Below are 12,918 nucleotides of genomic sequence, written 5' to 3'. Positions count from 1 at the left end.
TAGGGTTAATTTTGAAAAAAAAAATCTGAATCTAAGCTTTAAGATGGAGGACAAAGTCGATACAACTAGATAATAGAAAGAAAGTACACACTCCAGAAGTGTTGCTGAGAAAAGAGGTTTTCAGTTTTAATGTTTATAACTCAACCGCTTAATTCTCACCAAGCCCTGTGCTCCGCGTAATGAATGGGACAATGTGGGAATTCCACACTCATTAAAGAGGTTCCATTCATTGCTGAAATTACCCTTCAAAGCTGTATCATCATCCTGTCAAAAGTTATGAGAACGGAAAGTGAAGTGCATGTACAAGAATTATGAGAAATGAAATTGGGCCATTAAACGTGTTAAATTATTTATTACCTCACTACTCTGCCATAACATGTTGTAGAGAAACTACAAAATCACAATTTCCAATTATTTTTATGACCCAAAACAAAAGATTTATATCAAAGAAAAAGAAACTGGTCTTTCAAAAAATACTGAAATGTAAAGATTGACTAGTTTGACAAATTTCACCCATTTTAACTACTCACAAAAAAAGACTTTTTGTTGTTTTCATGATGCATGGTCATAAATATTATATTATTTGTATATATATATATATATATATATATATATGAAGAGTTTGTTCGTAAAAACCGATGTCCATTTTTGAAGATTTTGAAGAACGGTCTCTGTCATAAAGTACAAAATAATACCTTTTACATGATATATTGGTCACTACATATAAAGGTACATTTTTGAAGTTATGGTCAAAAGAAGCAACAATTTTCTTATTATTCTCTTTATTTTCCTTGACCTTTAATCGCAAATATCTCAATTTGGCAAATATGGACATATCGGTTTTTTGCGAACAAACTCTTCATATTATATATGTATATATATATATATATATATATATATATATATACGTATAAATATATATATACATATATATATACAGATATGTATATATATATATATATATACGTATAAATATATATATACATATATATATATATATACAAATATATATGTATATAATCATATCCTCCTCGTGCAATATGTACACGTCAACGGCTATGACTCACAAATGAAAACATTGGAATGTAGTGTTCCAAAACTAAGGAAGTCTTTTCGGACTCATGTTATTCAAATTTACATCAACCATTTCCGTAGGTCCTCCGAAAACCTCTCATTTATATTGTTTGCAAATGACTATAACGTTTGGGTTTTTTTTTTCTCTCACCCTGACCACAATATCTTGATAAAAACAAGAAATGATTAATGAAAAGATTTTCACGATGGGTTTTCGCAAATAAGTTGTTACTAAACATTACAAATAAAACTTGTATGCTTTTTATAGCAGCTGCTTAAATAGCCTTCCAGGCAACATCATGTTCGATACCAACCCCCTCGAAGTGGTTTATTCTATCAAATCATTCGGTATTTATGTTGATAATGAGTTTCAATGGAAGTGTCATATCAGTAGTACATGTATAGCAAAAGTGATAACATTATAGGTGTATTAATAGGTATTAGAAAATATTGTCTTCCCCTCCTTTGCATTGATGATGTTAAATTCAAGCTTAATGTTACCATAATTGAATAATGGAATTTTGGCTTGGAGTAACACTTATCAGACATTATTAGATAATTTCCTGTTACAGCAAAAATTTTGCTCAGATTTTTTTTTTACCTTCATCCTCAATCAAATACCGTTTTTTTTTTCAACCATATCCGTAAATAGAAAGTATTCGTATGAATTTCAAATTAATCATTTCATGTTCCGTTGCAGCAGTAATGAACTTCCTATAAAATATTTCATGGTTCATTCCATTTAAACTGCCACGTGTATAATTACCCCACACGACGATTCACTACCGAACTTCATCTTCCTTGTTGCATTCATTGCATTCACAAAATTGCATTCACAAAATGCATTAAATTTGTTTATACTGGACTCAAACTTTGGAATAATTTAAATTGCGGTTTCAATGAATCATCTAACTTTTTCACATTTCAATATTATTTAAAAAAAAATGGCTTTCGATATATAACAATCGATAATCAACAATTGAGTAACAACATGTGCGTTTTCAACAATGGTGATAATAGAGTGGTCTGTTCTTTCATACAAACTTGTGTTTACTCCTCCATAAGCTGTACTCTCTCTTCTGGCTCTTAACATCCTTGTGCTCTCTTCCTCGTGTGCTGTAGTGTCTTTTGTCAATATTATAATATGTGACCGTGCATCACAAAACGAACAAAAAGTCGCACACCCTGATTTTGTGTGAGGACTGATAATAGGTTAAATGGGTCAACCGAGCCGATCTTGACTTTTTCATATTTTCTAAAAGAACAAGTCTTCTTCTACATAATGCTAAAATTTGGGTTCATGAAACAGGCAGGAAAGTGCGTTTTTTAGCAGTTTATCTCGAACATTTTTGTCAGAATAGTGTGATTTTAGTGTGTCTTTAGAGTCCCATTTTCATTTCTTAAAACACCTTGTACACACTCTTCACTTTCAACTCCTATATTTTTGAAAGGATAATTCTACTACTTTGAAAGTTGACATTGATTAAGGTCAGAATGTGTTAATGAGGCATGCTTAATTTCAGTTTAATCTGATAATCTCTTCATTGCTGTTACTCCGGCGGCTTACATCACGTTTTTAGTCCCATTCATCGCACAGCCAGCACGGTTTGGTAAAGATTAAGCGCTTGAATAGACATTGTACTTCAGAGCCTCTTTTCTCAGTTCACACTTTTCCTGAGAATGTGCTTTCTTTCCAATATTTAGATAGGTTAGGAGAGTCACCAGTCCATTTGGTTTGAGTAATGCATCATATTAAAGCTTAAAGTCTGCTCTTTCAGGATATGGTCTTGACTAAAATTTCATGTCTGCGACTTTTTGTTTGTTTTGTCATGCAGGGTCACATATGCACGTGTTTTTATTTCCTCCGCCACTAGGTGAAGATTGGGTTCATGATTTCATTTCCATGACAAAAAAGAACATTTACAACAAATCTGAACCTCTTGTTTTTGTTATTGCACTCCCTCAGATACATAATATAAATGCAATGTTACATGAAGCTTTCGCGCATTGGAGCCGAAGGCAATTTTCGCGGCATGAAACTTCCGCGAATTGTCTCTGGCATTAAATGCATTGTGTGGAATCGCTTGCATTTTGCTTTCGCGAATCTTGGCCCCTCGCGAAAATTTCATTATTTCATTGTTCCAGAGTTTCATGCATGCGAAAATTCCTGGAAAATGAAATTCAGCATATATATACATGTATATATATATAATATATATATATATATATATACATATATATAGGCCCATCAATGAGTAGGTCCTGAGGGATCCTCTCTCTAAATTTGATGCTCTTATCCGCCCTGTAACGGTAATCTCAGAATTTAACGTCAAGAGGCCTGACTAAATGGTGTAAACGTAGCATGGCAAATGGTTCCGCAGCCTGCGGCCTCGTACCTTTCGATATTGCATCATGTTATTTAACACTGCCTTGTTATCGTTATTGTCACCACCGAAACATTAAGTGTCATGTTTCATCTCGTAGATTATTTCTCAGCTGGCCCGATTTGTTGGGTTGATAGAAACCCACAAGAGGCACAAACCACAGTACCACGTGACTTTGATTCGGGACAATGGCAACTGTCCTTCAGATATCTTTCCATTGGCGACGGATTCCTGAGGGTTGTGAGTAGCTGTAGCGGAAGCGAACCTTTAACCCTTGGCGCTATCAGACAAGTCAGAGGTGAAATCATGAGAGCACAATTGGATCTAATTTGTTCCTCTGACTTTAAGGTTAGTAAGAGTGACAAAATAAAAGAAGAGGAATGTAAGAATCTAGTAATGATATACTTTGATTGATGATTGATGAGGTAAGATGTTGTCAATTTGAACACATACACACCCCCATACACACACTAAATCTACGCATAAGGATACACACACAAGTGTGATGTCACCCCACATTCGATTATGCATATAGTGTAATTTTGTATACACCACAAGGTGCACAAACTCCACCTGCTTACAGCAATTGTTATAGAAATTGGGCTGTTAAGGTATTTGACTTAATTCATTTAGAAAATGAAGACATTTCAACATCGATTTGAAATTACGTGATAGAAGATAAGTTTAGGAATTCCTATTTGCAGTTCCAAAGTTCAAAATGCTTTTTAGATCTTTCTTCATGCGTTTGAGTAAATGTGCTGGTTTTTTTCACAATAAGAAAAAGCGACGACGAACCCGTCGTTTACAGTTTTCTCTGACTTTTGTGCAAAATACGTCAGAGAAGCTAATACAAGAACAGCAAGAGCTCTAGTAACTGTTTACAAAGCCCTCAAGTTGTTATTAGTCATGACAGTTGTGAACAAGGAACAAGAGGACCAGAATGCAAAGTGGAATTAAATTCAAATCAAATCAAATCAAATCAAATCAAAAGCCGAGAGCGTCAGATAAGATCGTCTGCTGGAATCGGTGATTTTGATGATTATGCATTATAGTTTGTTACTTCCAACCGTGCTCGGCTGATTGGATGTGATTCAATTCTATTAAATTGAATTGGATAAAATTCAATTCAATTCAATTCATTACTCCTACTACAAGTACTGGGAATAAATTCGTTATTTCAAAGGGGTACGTTAAGGTATTCGAAAAGACTTCATTATGTATTAATATATCGGTCCTTAAGTCACTCAAATTCTTTCACTCGGTCTTGAAAGAGATCAGTCGTCGGTGCTACAACCTGGTAGCTTCACAAGAAAGACTCTACCTGTTTGGAATTAATACTGGCGTACAAGAGAGAGTTCTGTTGACAATGTCCGTACCGTGTAGCTCAACCTTTCATTGCAAGTTCCGTTACCCTAGACGTTGATGTAATCGTTTGTTATTCGTTCGTGAGTGATTATTTTTCTTGTTTACTCCTTCCAGATTTCATTCGTTGCTTTGAGAATGACAGGACGCCCATTCGTAAAAATTGACGATATCAGTGTAAGCAGGCATTCTCTTACACTATGTAAGTATTGGTCAGCCCTCTTTGTTGACATACCTTACAATTTCAATTTTCAATTTCAAAAGAGATTTTATTTCCAGTATCACATTACTGTTATTTTTTTATACAAGTTCAAAGGAAAAAATACAATGTATACAACAATGAATATTTGCATATACATTGGAAACTATCGTTCAAAATTACTGCGGTATTAGAAAAGAGAGGCCAACGTAAAAGACAAGATCTGTAGAAATGTGGGCCACTCAGAAAATCGAACTCTCAATAAAGCAAAAAAAAAAAAAAAATACAGGAACGAAACTACAAACACAGGCACGAGACGCCCAAGGTAAACAAAGATGTGGGACAAACAACAAGAGACAATATGAGGGGGTGGGGGTTTAGAGAGGAAAGGATGGGAAGAAAAAGAATCAAGGAAGGAATGAAGGAAGAAAGAAAGGGATGCAGGGGTCCTCAGCGCATGCAGGGCTATTGCCAGACACTATCCATTGGCATGAGCAAAGTAATATTAACATCGAGGAAAACAAAATCATGACAATGATGAATAAATTCAATATTCAATGTAATAAGTGATCTTGATAGTTCTTTCCTTTCTTGCTATGCGTTATGAGACTTTAAAGGCTGGATCGCGAGCATGATATGACATATTTTGTTTATTTGTTTACATAGCCACAGTTATATTACCTGTGTCTCACACAGGCAGGATCGATACCGCGTCCGACCCCGACTACACCCCTTTCCACCACACCAGCACTTTCCCCACCTCTCAGGCTATCAAGAATCTTTCAACATCACGCAAACTCGCTGTTACTCAGGGCGAGAGCAATACAGACCAGCAGAGATCTTCAGGAGGAATCTCACCCTCTGTTTCCATGACAACGTCCGCGTTGCGATGTGGTAAATGTGTTCCCTTCTTTTAATTGTTTTTATCAACAGTGAATTAAATAATAGTATGTCAATTTCGCTTGATTCTTTTTCGAATTTGAATGAGCAGATTAAAAAAAAAAACTCATTACAGCTGTTCATATTTGTATTATTTCGATATTACACGAAATATTAACAACAGTGTAAATGTAAATGTACATACCATCAATGGCACTGAGATACTGCCATATTATCCTTCTTTTTAAAGGGTTAATGGAAACGTTGATTTAATGTCCACGGTAATAAGATGATACAGCAAATGATAGTCGTTATGCAATCACAATCTATTTCCAGATGGTCTCAGTCCGGTCATCGTCGCTATAATGAGCATCGTCCCAGGGATAGTTCTCGTTTCAATGGTGCAAGCAGTCCTGTTACATCGGCGCCGAAAGGGGTGAGTTTCATCTAGGTCTACTTCAGCTTGAAAAAAAAATGCGATTGGTTTCGCTTTCAGGAACAAAATACCCTTTCCTCACGAGTACATCTTGTGCAGGAACATTCCGGGCGCAGGTGATTATGAAATCATATTTTCTTTCTTGACTCGTCTCCCTTGTGTCTATTACGGTGCATTCCCGTCACGACGAAAAGAAAAATAACGAAATTATTACTACATGAATTCCGGTCACAAAATCATAATTCATTTAATATCTTTATGTTCCTTATTGTTCGCCTTTAACGATATTTCGATGTAATGAGGGAAAATCGCCGGTCCCGAGGACTTTGATATAACGAGTGCACTGTACAATATTTTTCTTTCTTCTCCTTCAGCATTTTCAGGGATGCCGGAAGGGTGAGGGGAGACAAACATGGAATAAATTCGTAACGAATAGATTGTGCAGTATACATCAATTTGCAAATATTCCGATAACGGGATAACACAAGTTTGAAAATGCGTTTAACTGAAGTGCTGATGGATCAAATAAGTTGCACATCCTTCTAGTTAGATTTTCATACTATAGAAGAAGAAGAAGAAGAAGAAGAAGAAGAAGAAAAGTAAAAGAATCAGAACAAAACCAAGACAAATTGCTCTCATTTCAATTTTAGATCTAAAAAATCACTGTGCAATGTTCTTTATCTATTCATTAAGCTGGTACATTTATTCATCTGAAATCCTCGTGTGTGTCGCTTTGCAGAAAAATGTCACCGAATTCAAATACCATCATACAGTTAGATTCTAGTGTTCATGGTAACCCACCAATCTCAATTGCTGAGTTACATGAGAATAGCGGACCAGGTGGCGATGTGTACGCAGGGGCGTCACCAGCTTTTTTTCAAGGGGGGTGCGTTTTGACACTAAATGTTTACGAGATTTTTTGGACAGACATTTGGAATATAGGAAGCTCTCAATCCCTAGACTTTTACTGTTTTTTGAGGGAAACCAAGCGGGGAAAGGGCACCGGCGCGCCGGTAGCTAGGATTTCATCTTGGGGGGGGGGGGGGGGGGGGGGGGGGGGTGGGGGGGTAGTATGCGAGGGAGCGAGCAAGGGTGGGGGGACGGTGTGGAAGTGCCGGAGAGGGTTGTACCCCTTATAAATGGATTATGGAATGACGGTGTGAAACGACAAATTGCTCGCAGCGATATCAGGGGCATCACGACTACATGCGAGCGAGCGGAGCGAGCGAGCTTGAAAATTGTGACATGTTACAGTTCAAAAAGCTGCCGTTTGTAGCCATTTTTTTTTTTCTTTTTAGATTAAGGGGGGCGCATCGGGCGCAACTACTGGAAATTACTGGCAGCAACATCAGGTGAATGGCATAATAATCAAATGCGAGCGAGCAAAGAGAGCGAGCTTGGAAATTTTGACATTTTACAGTCCAAAAACTGCCGTTTGTAGCCATATTTTTTCGCTTTGGAAATAAAGGAGGGGTGGGGCGCAACGGGCGCAACTGCCGGTAATTACTGGCAGCAACATCAGGAGAATTGCATAACAATTAAATGCGAGCGAGCGAACGAGCGAGCTTGAAAATTTCGACATTTTACAGTCCAAAAACTGCCGTTTGTAGCCATATTTTTTTTGCTTTGTAAATTAAGGGGGGCGCACCGGGCGCAACTGCTGGCAATTACTGGCAGCAACATCAGGTGAATGGCATAATAATCAAATGCGAGCGAGCAAAGAGAGCGAGCTTGGAAATTTTGACATTTTACAGTCCACAAACTGCCGTTTGTAGCCATATATTTTCGCTTTGGAAATAAAGGAGGGGTGGGGCGCAACGGGTGCAACTGCCGGTAATTACTGGCAGCAACATCAGGAGAATTGCATAACAATTAAATGCGAGCGAGCGAGCGAGCGAGCTTGAAAATTTTGACATTTTACAGTCCCAAAACTGCCTTTTGTAGCCGTATTTTTTTTTGCTTTGGAAATTAAGGGGGGCGCACCGGGCGCATCTTACTGCTGGCAATTACTGGCAGCAACATCAGGTGAATGGCATAACAATTAAATGCGAGCGAGCGAAGAGAGCGAGCTTGAAAATTGTGACATCTTACAGTCCCAAAACTGCAATTTGGAGCCATACTTTTTCGCTTTGGAAATAAAGGAGGTGGGGGGGGGGGGGGGGGGCGCACCGGGCGCAACTGCCGGCAATTACTGGCAGGAACATCAGGAGAATTGCGTATAACAATTAAATGCGAGCGAGCGAGCGAGCGAGCTTGAAAATTTTGACATTTTACAGTAAAAAACAAACAAACTGCCGTTTGTAGCTATATTTCTTTGCTTTAGAATTTAAGGGGGCTCATCGGGCGCAACTGCTGGCAAATACTGACAGCAATATCAGGAGAGCATAATGATTACATTCGAGCGAGCGGAACGAGCGAACTTGAAAATATCACATTTTACAGTCCAAAAACTGCCGTTCTTTTCTTAGCCATATGTTTTTCGCTTTGGAAATTAAGGGGGGAGGGGCACCGGGCGGAACTGCTGGCAATTACTGGCAGCAACATCAGGTGAATTGCATAACGATTAAATGCGAGCGAGCGGCGAAGAGAGCGAGCTTGAAAATTTTACATTTTACAGTCCAAAAACTGCCGTTCTTAGCCATATTTTTTCGCTTTGGAAATTAAGGGGGGCGCACCGGGCGCAACTGCAGGCAATTACTGGCAGCAACATCAGAAGAATGGCATAAAGATTAAATGCGAGCGAACGGAGCGAGCGAGCTTGAAAATTTTGACATTTTACAGTCCTCAAATTGCCGTTTGTAGCTATTTTTTTTGCTTTGGAAATTAAGGGGGGGGGGGGCGCACCAGGCGCAACTGCCGGCAATTACTGGCAGCAACTTCAGGAGAATGACATTACGACTAAATGCGAGCGAGAGGAGCCAGCGAGCTTGAAAATTTTGACATTTTACTGTCTAAAAACTGCCGTTTGAAGCTATATATATATATATTTCGCTTTGGAAATTAAAGGGGGAGGGGGGAGGGGGGGGGGGGACGCCCGGTGCGCCCGGTGCGCCCATCTCCCTGGATCCGCCACTGGTAGTCAAGGGTGTGGGTTTATGTTCATGACTGGGGGAGGTATGACCAGCGAGGTGGCGTCGAAGTGACCAAGCGGGGAAAGGATGTCCAAAATCTGCACTTTAGAGCATCCCCTAAACTAATTGTGCGTGTTTGTTTGTGTGTGTGTCTTGTAATGTACATGGAAAAGTTAGGAATTAGCCCAGGTCAAGTCTTTTTATTGGCAATGCAAGACATTTTTACATAGACTAGTATGTAAAGCAACACTGCAAAATCAATGATCTAGCTTTGATATAACGAAGCGTAAGGTACAAAAGTGTACATTCTACATCACATTGCGCAACATTGTAGCGACTCTTCGTTCGGATGTACTGAGTACACTGCGCACATCCTGCTTATATGCAGAATGCCAACCAGGAATCACGCTGAATCACAATCTTTTGTCGGGTCCGGGCTTTTTGAACAATGTTTCACACTATATACCTATCTAATTATGGTTAAAAGAAATCATAGAAAAATATCTTATTTCTTGATCACCCTTTCATTCAAAAGCAGTTTACTAACACTTGAAGAATACTATTTCGGTAAGTCTTTTTTTTTTTTTTTAACCAGCGGACTGGGAGGGGGCGCACCCACCTCCCCCCCCCCCCCCTCCCGCTCCGTAGTTACGCCACTGCTTTTGGGTGAAATAATTGGACAGATTTCTTGAATTCTAAAAAAAAAGCAAGAAAATCTTTTCATCGCGGATATTATGATTATGTGGGATGGGGCAAACGTGTATAAGTGCTCCGTATCGTACGGATTTATAGTACGGTCGATAAATAGTAAACACTGTAGGATAGTAATAGATATGTACAAAATCAGTGCTGCCAGAAACAGGGGTGCGAATTGATTTTGTGTGTGTGTGTGTGTGTGTGTGTGTGTGTGTGTGTCCCTGGTGCAAAATATAAACAAAATTAGAAAAGAGTAATTATTTAGCGTCCGCCGTTGAGGTCACTCGCAGACTAATTTTTTTTTTTTTTTGATCTGAAGGGGGGTGCGTTCGCACCCAACGCACCCCCCCCCCCCCCCCCCTGGTGACGCCCATGGTACGTTTCCCAAGACGTCATCCGGGAGAGAAAAGCGGCTCAGGGCAATTCACTGAACGGTGCAGGCGCATGCGGCGGCGCAGACGACATTGCCTACGATAATATCGATAGCGGAAATGTGATGCTGAGGAAGACTGAAGACAAAACGACCGTGGCAGTTCTTCATAGCGACAAGACATATGATTCTCTGGTGCATGCGCTGAATACCAGATTTGCGCAGCATGGACAAGGAAAGATTGATGCAAGCTAGAAGGGCAATGGACAAATGGACATTGGTGACGAGTAGTTAACTATTGCACACACCGACAAGCCTGAGGTAAAGCCTAATTGGGCTATTGGGCAATGGAGATATCGAAGACTCCACGATACCATGGCAACGAGAATGGACCATCCAGCTGTAGCCAACATCCTCAATCCCAGAAACTGTGAGCATAGGGAAAAAGCGATGGGTACAAGACTCCAGTGGACGATATGCTCAATGACGATTACTATGACGTTTCTTATAGCAGTGCATGTACTACCATCGTGTATTTTGATCGAATCACAGAATATTTATGCATGTGTTTAAACGTTCTGTGTATTTCATTATGTCATGGAAAAAAAATCTAAAGAGAGATATGTTAATGCGTGCAAAATGTTTGTTTTTCAAGTTTAAAATGCGTCAACAGATAAAAATTGAAATCAGCTGGCTTTCAATTACAGTTTGACTACCATATAAATTTCTTTTTAATGTAGCAAGTCTTAATTTTCAGGGGATTTGTATTTTAAAAAATCACAGATTAAACTGACATGAACGATGTGTCCAATTGGATGACTAGAATCATTATTTTTTCGGGTTTTTTTTCGTATCGATTGTAATTTTTATCACGAATGTGTTCTAAACTCTTCACCACATTTTGATAAATCCATGATTATGATACTTGGCCTATTATAACTGTTATGACAATTTTCTCGTAAGTCAGAGGGAGGGGTAGATAATGGGAATATAGTGGGATATATAGTGGATAGTGGGAACAAATTTTTTTTAACCAATGGAATCTGTAGATGAATTCAAGCTACATTGTATTTAAAAGGGCTTCAGAATATGGTTCATATTTTTACTTGTTCTTGGGTCACATTTTTTTATGTTATAATTTATCTACCCGTGAACGTAGCATGAGGAGTTCATTTATTTAGTTCTCTTTGCTCATACACTCTCATTCCTATTCTAATCTTGGGCTGATGTAGAGTAGTGCTGTGATTTTGTAGGTTTGACCGTAGATTTCCTTTTGGATCCTCCGGCGACTCGTAGAACATTAATATCTTGTGATAATCAATCACAAATTTCCAGTGAGCCCATATTTTACACTTTAAAATTGCACAATGCATACAAAAAAAAAGGCTGAATTGTTACATAATATGTGACACTGCACCTCAAAACAAACAAAAAGTCGCCAGACATGAATTTTTAGTTAAGACCATATTCTGAAAGAGCAGACTTTAAGCTTTAAAATGATGTATAACTCAAATCAAATGGACTCTCCTAACCTATCTAAATATTGGAAAGAAAGCACAAACTCAGGAAAGGTGTGAACTGAGAAAAGAGGGTCTAAAGTACAGTGTCTATTCAAGCGCTTAATCTTTACCAAACCGTGCTGGCTGTACGATGAATGGGACAAAAAACAGGAAGTAAACCACCAGAGTAACAACAATGAAGGGATTATCAGATTAAACTGAAATTAAGCATGCCTCATTAACACATTCTGTCCATAATAAGTGCCAACTTTCAAAGCAGTAGCACTATCCTTTCAAAAGTTATTAGAGTTGAAAGTGAAGAGTGAGGACAAGGTTTTTCAGAACTGAAAAAGGGATTCTAAAGATGCACCCAATTACACTATTCTACCAAAAATGTTCGAGATAAACTGCTAAAAAAACACACTTTCCTGCCCATTTTATGATACCACATTTTAGCACAATGTAAAAGAAGACCCGCTCTTTCAGAAAATATGAAAAAGTCAAGCTCGGCTAGGTTGACCCATTTCACTTATTTTCAGTCCTCACGCAAAATCAGTGTGTGCGACTTTTTGTTCGTTTTGAGGTGCACGGTCACATATGTAGTAGTATATTCATAATGAAGGTAAGATTCAAAAGTTAAATACAAATTGCTTTTGGACTTCACTACATTCTGGTCAGAGAGAGTTTCCTTGTAAACTTTATCGGTGCTCCGATAACGCGACCCATCTTACTATATATATACGCAATGCTTATGATCACTAAGGAAATGCTCATGTGACCTCAGAAGATCTCCTAACATACATGTAAGAAGTCATGGAAGTAGTAGTAATAGTACAACCTCTTGCAAACAGTAATTTGCGTATGTCTCTGTGCAAATTTTCATTTATGTACCATTACAGTTACTCGCATATTAGTGCAGCCTATAATATCCACCTTGTATCTACCAGA

The sequence above is a fragment of the Diadema antillarum genome, unplaced genomic scaffold (genome assembly GCF_040938485.1).
Source record: "Diadema antillarum isolate AM-2024a unplaced genomic scaffold, OU_Dant_1.0 scf00000006, whole genome shotgun sequence".
Lineage (NCBI taxonomy): Eukaryota > Metazoa > Echinodermata > Echinoidea > Diadematoida > Diadematidae > Diadema > Diadema antillarum.
This window is presented reverse-complemented; position numbering follows the sequence as displayed.